The following is a 6,427-nucleotide window of genomic DNA, read 5'->3' as shown; positions in this document are numbered from 1 at the left end:
TTGGCTCTTTTCCTGGAGGAGTCACGCATACCTTCATTCCTGAAGAGTCTGTGCCCTTTGTCATCCTGCCCAGATTAAGCTGTTGGAGTTTCTTGTTGACTTTAATCACCACAGGACATGGTAACACCAAGAGAAGCCCTGAAGGATCTCCTCCTGTGCTCATCATCTCTCTCCATTGTGGAGGAATCCAGCCTCCCGTGGTAATCTGCATCAGTCACCACTCCCAACACTGTTCTTTTCTTAGCCTGTTAACTCTAAAGGCTTCCATTAGAGCCATAGCAGCCCTCAATACACAGGTCAGGGAACCAGTGTGAGAATTCCGACAACTTCTAAGTATATTTCTCTGTTCCCAGCAGTTTGTTTTGCTCAGCAGAGGATTCTGACACACACTGAAGTCTGTGAGACACTAGCTAAAATCAGCGTGTAATTGTAAATACTGCGCAACCAGTCTATGATTTTCTAACACACAGCACAAAAGAATTTTTTTTTTTTTTTTGGTTTTTCAAGACAGGGTTTCTCTGTGTAGCCCTGGCTGTCCTAGAACTCACTCTGTACACCAAGCTGTCCTTGAACTCAGAGGTCCTCCTTCCAAGGGTTGGGACTAAAGCAGTTCGTCACACTGCCCAGCTTTAAAGTCAGCCTTTAAAAGAGTATTGCAGGGCAGCCAGCCAGTGTAAAGTCCCTCCCCACCCCGCGCCAGCTCCTTAACAGCCAACAGTGCTTGAGTGAGCAGCCAAGCAATTCTTCTGACTGGACTGGACTTTCTATTAGCTCACTGCACATGCTCTAAGGACCCTGCAAATGCCCACCCCTCTGCTCTGACCGCTGCTGTCTCTCTGTCTCTCATAGCTGGCTTTCTGTTCTTCTCCCTAATGAATCTCTTGTGTGAGGTTTGTTGTATGGTGTGGCTTTGTGGTATTCCTTAGCTCCCAAATGCCAAGACGCCCTTGCCCCGGAAAAAGCCCTTTTAAGTATACCAATCTTTTGAATTTATGCCGTATCTGCTATATCCAGAGACAGTTTAGGGTGTGAGACAATGAGAGAAATCACATCTGGGAGGTGCAGTGTGTCCACACGTATGTGTAACCTCTGCAAGAGGAGTACAAGAATGTTTCTGTTCACTTTCTGAAAAGAAAAAAAAAAGTGTTCAGAAAGAGGAAAGACTTCATCAGCTAAAGAAAGGAAAGTTTGAAGGCATCATAGGGAGATGGGAGAACCAGTATCTCTACAAAAGAACTCAATGGAAGTTCAACAGCCCCTGTGCACCCAGGAGGCCTCTGTTGACATCCTCCTTGCTCTGTTCTCTTCAGAACATCTTCATTTCTTCCAGGACGTTTATGACAACTGCCTAAGTTCCCCCAGACAGCATCTTTTCCAGGAGGTTGAGAACGGATACTATTTTAAATAACATCAATGCTTACCTGTAGCGCTTGGAGGCGAGGCCAGCCATCCCAGGACCAGATGTCATATCAGGCATCACAGCATATCGCTCTGGCCTCAGAAATCAGAATACCGCTTGGGGTCGGTGTTCCCCAGAGAAGGGACTCATTTTTAAGAAGAAATTTCCCGTAGTCTGCATTGTATCGCTCTGCAGGTGAGACTGGAGCTGATAGAACTTTTTGCTTATACATACCTCCTACCACTCTAAATCTAATCTAAATCTAAATCTAAACCTCACGTCTGGACTTCCCAAAATGGACTTAGGTAGTCATTAGATTTCCTTTTTGTTCCTCTAACCAATGTGTCTACATTTAATAATCTCCTTTTTCTGCTTCTCCCTCTTCCTTGTCTATCTAGTTGGCTTACTGAGGGCAGGTGACGTGCTGTTCTTCCAGAGGGCTTGGGCTGTTTCCAGCATCCACACGGCAGCTCACAAGTGTAACTCCAGTTCCAGGGGATCCGACACCCTCTTCTGGCCTCCTCAGGTACCACATGAATGCCATGCCAAACACTCATACACATAAAGTAAAAATAACTGTTAAAATTAAACATATTCTGTATTATCTCCAAGTCTCTTTTTTAAACCTGACTTTGTATTGTATGTATGTTTACAAGTGTGTCACACCTGCGTGTGACACAGGACACGGATGGAAGCCAGAAGACAGCTTAAGCGAGCTGCTGCTCTGCTTCCTTCCACCTTGTGGGTCTCCTGGAGGGAATTCAGATCACCACACTTGGCAGCAAGCACTTTACCCACTGAGCCATACTGCCAACCTGTGTCACCACTGATCAGGAGCACTAAGAGCCTACCTTAGTGTTGATCTTTACCCTGGTTTCTTTTTCATCTGGGCATAGCAACGCTCAATGCTCCACTAAACTCTGCTCCATCCTTCTATTTCATAAAACTAGGACAATGGTGAATCACACAGCAATGCCTCCAGCCCAGGTACAAGTAGTAAGATACACCACAAGCCTTGGTTATTAAACCTTCACATACAAGCACTGTATTTTTGCAGCACATCCTAACCTATCCAGACTGCAACTTCAGTTTTCTCACAACTTAAAATGAGTTGTACAGCTTATCAAATTTCCAACATTCAATAGTTTCAGTTAATTTAAATAACCGACATGATATCGAATGGCTGAAAACACTTAAAGAAATGCTCAACATCCTTAGTCATCAGGGAAATGCAAATCAAAATTTGCATTTTGAGATTTCACCTTACACCCATTAGAATGGCTAAAATCAAAAGCTCAAGTGACAACACATGCTGAAGAGGTTGTAGAAAAAGGGGAAGCCTCCTCCATTGCTGGTGGGAATGTAAACTTGTACAACCACTTTGGAAATCAATCTGGCACTTTCTCAGACAATTAGGAATAGTGCTTCTTCAAGATACAGCTATACCACTCCTAGGCATATATCCAAAAGGTGCTCAAGTATACAATGAGGACATTTGCTCAACCATATTTGTAGCAGCTTTATTTGTAATAGCCAGAACCTGGAAACAACCCAGATGCCCCTTAACTGAGGAATGGATACAGAAATTATGGTATGTCTACACAATGGAATATTACTCAGCAATAAAATAAAATAAAATAAAATAAAGAAAATCATGAAATTTGCAAGTAAATGGTGGGACCTGGAAAAGATCATCCTGAGTGAGGTATCCCAGAAGCAGAAAGACATACAGGGTATATACTCACTCATAAGTGGATATTAGACATTTAATATCGGATAAACCTACTAAAATCTGTACACCTAAGGAAACTAATCAAGAAGGAGGACTCTGGCTAAAATGCTCAATCCCCATTCAGAAAGGCAAAGAGGATAGAAATCAGAAGAAGGAAAAAACAGGGAACAGGACAAGAGCCTGCCACAGAGGGCCTCTGAAAGGTTCTACCCTGTAGAGTATCAAAGCAGATGCTAAGACTTATGGCCAACCTTTGGGCAGAGTGCAGGGAATCTTCTGAAAGAAGTGGGAAATAGTAGGTCCTAGAGAGGACAGGAGCTCCACAAGGAGATCAACAGAAACCAAAAACTCTGGGCACAGGGGTGTTTTCTGAGACTGATACCCCAACCAAGGACCATTCATGGAGATAACCTAGAACCCCTGCACAGATGTCACCCATGGCAGTTCAGTGTCCAAGTGGGTTCCATAGTAATGGGAACAGGGACTGTCTCTGACATGAACTGATTGGCCTGCTCTTTGATCACCTCCCACTGAGGGGAGAGCAGCCTTACCAGGCCACAGAAAGATGACAATGCAGCCACTCCTGATGAGACCTGATAGACTATGATCAGAAGGAAGGAGAGGAAGACCTCCCCTATCAGTGGACTTGGGAGGGGCATGGGTAGAGAAGGGGGAAGGAGGGTGGGACTGGGAGGGGAGGAGGAAGGGGTTTACTGGGGGGGATACAAAATGAATAAAGTGTAATTAATAAAAATTAAAAAAAAATAAATTTTAAAAGTCTTTCTAAAAAAAACCAGACATATCAAATCTGTTGATCTTTTTGGGGTATGAATTTTTAAAGACTTAAAATATCTTATAATAAGGCAATGTCTGGCACCTGCATGGTAGTCAGAGGACACAAAGCTTCTTGCAGAAGGTAGGAAATGCTATTTAGTCCAAATGTAACACAATCCACTCTTCATCCACCGTTTTGCACAGAAGAGGCAGAGCCAATCAGGTTAACTGTGCTGGAGCCTGGCTCCATTCTATTGTGTCATGCTTCTCAGTTCTTTTCTGTGTCCTTTTAAAGGACTTTGCTGCTGCTGTTGTTCAAATATGGCAGACAAGGTGCACATGAGTGCAAGGGATCTCAGAGGCCGGAAGAAGACACTGATCCCCTGGAACTGGACATCCATGTGCCCAGAATCAAGTTCACCTCTTTGCAGCCCAGAAGCTTTTGAGCTGTCTGCCAGTCAAGTGCCCACTGTGGAACTCCAAGTTCTACTTTTTGTTTGCCTCAGGAAGTTACTGGCCCCGTACCAGCTGAGCTCATTCTTACCCCTCCTGTTACTCCTATAGCTAGTTCTCTCAAGCCCCCCTTCTGTCTGGCCCAGCTGCCCTCAGCTCTTCCTTCTGCAACCCTACAAATCCAGATTTTCTTGATTAGCTTCCTAAGATGACAATCCGCCCATGGTGTCATTACCTTCAAAGGTACTCAGCCTGCTGGTGTCTTTGTGTCCTAGGTCACCAAGGTGATTGTGTCACGTCTCCATTAACCAGGTGATGTCCTTATCAATACACCTGTGTTTATCTCCACTGCTGTAAACATGCCCTACAATGCACGCTCTGGAAAGAATGTCAAGAGGAGAACCCTTGATCACACGCTCTCTCACCCATCCGTCTGTTATCTAGGCCACGTATGTGGGCAGTTACCTTCCTGGGGCACGAAGGACTGGCTTTGCTTGGCCTTGACAACATACTCTATGCAAATTTGGCTTATAAGCATTAAAATTACTTTTAGCTTCAAACATGAATACAAGAGGATTTTAAAAGAATTGTTTCATGCCCGCAGCTAAGTGGAGTACAAAATTGCATTAATCACCTCACGCTTAGTGATACCCCTACATCCCAAGCAGGGACACACACACACACACACACACACTCATTCTGTTGTGAACTTTCACGTACAGGCAATAGTGAGACCACAAATATTTTGAGTGTAAGAAACTTGATACTTCATCTTCTATAGGACAGAAGTTTCTATTGGGTTTCAGGTTAGCCTAGCTGCTACTCGTAGTGGACTAAGGCTAGGCCGTGAGCCTCTCCTGGACCATGAATTACATGCATGAAGACCTGATTCCAGGCTGGCTTCTTACTAGACACTTGAGTACATAAACTCACCATTTCAGTTCCCCTGTGTTTCAAAAATAATTAGGATAGTAATTTTTTTCAAAAGTAAAAAAAAAAAAAAATAGGAAATGGGAATTGATAAAATGAAATGAGTTTACTCTTGTTTTAGCCAGAACTGGGGAATCTCTTAGTTTCTACCTCTGCTGTAGCAGTATAATTTCATTAAAAAACAAAACAAAGGCAGGATATATGCATGTGTGAGAACTGTCAGGGCCGTAGGGCCTCACCTGCCACACTAGCATTCAAGTCCTGGGGAAATTTTATTTCTATTCCTTGTTTTAGGATACTTCTAACATCAGTTCATGCTTGCTGAGATGTGAAGAGAAAAACTTTATTACATCCTTCCTTCCATATCCCCGTGAATGACAACACAACACTTTTCAGCAGCTGGAGACAGACAGAGAGATGTCCTCCAGAAATTGACTGTCTCCTCCAGAATTCTTTAGAAAAACAATCATCCCAGCTTCCTTCAGTGTGCTTTGCTTCCACAGCCCCAACTCCTTCGGCTCTCCCTGTTCTGGCAAGAGTGAAAATGCTTTAACTAACGGGAGACACTTGCATTCTCCTATGCTCCTCAGGGTATTAAAACGGTGGTCCCAAAATTACCACAGTTTCCCCGGGGGAATCATTCCGGGGGAAGAAAAGGCTAATGCCAGGTACCAACCAAGGGAGTTTGCCTCCCGAGAATAGATGTCACATAGTTGCGCCAGGCTGAGCAGATACGCTGATGGCTACATCATGGGTAGCATGGCCCCTTGGAAAGGATCACTTAGTTACATACCTCCTGCCCTCTGTGCAAACCTAACTCTGACACCAGGACCATGAAAACTGATTTGGGGGGGTCACTAGACCTATTTATTTGTTTACCTGCCCAATGTGGCCACACCGACTGACCCTCTCTGCTGTTCTCTATCGTCTCTGTAATTGTTCCATTAGGAACAAGTGGCCACATCCAACTTGGTAAAACTGTCAGCGCTCAGGCTTTGACCTTGGCAACACCTGCAGTTGTGGAAGAAATAAGGTGGTACCTGGAGTGAACCTGACTTCATTCCCTGTTTTTTTAAGGTGATGAAACCTGAGTGAAAGCTCAACCTCTCCAGTTCCCATTCCCTGAGGAGATTTACAAG

Source organism: Psammomys obesus, unplaced genomic scaffold (assembly GCF_907164565.1).
Source record: "Psammomys obesus unplaced genomic scaffold, mPsaObe1.curated_primary_1811, whole genome shotgun sequence".
NCBI classification, from domain to species: Eukaryota; Metazoa; Chordata; class Mammalia; order Rodentia; family Muridae; genus Psammomys; species Psammomys obesus.
This window is presented reverse-complemented; position numbering follows the sequence as displayed.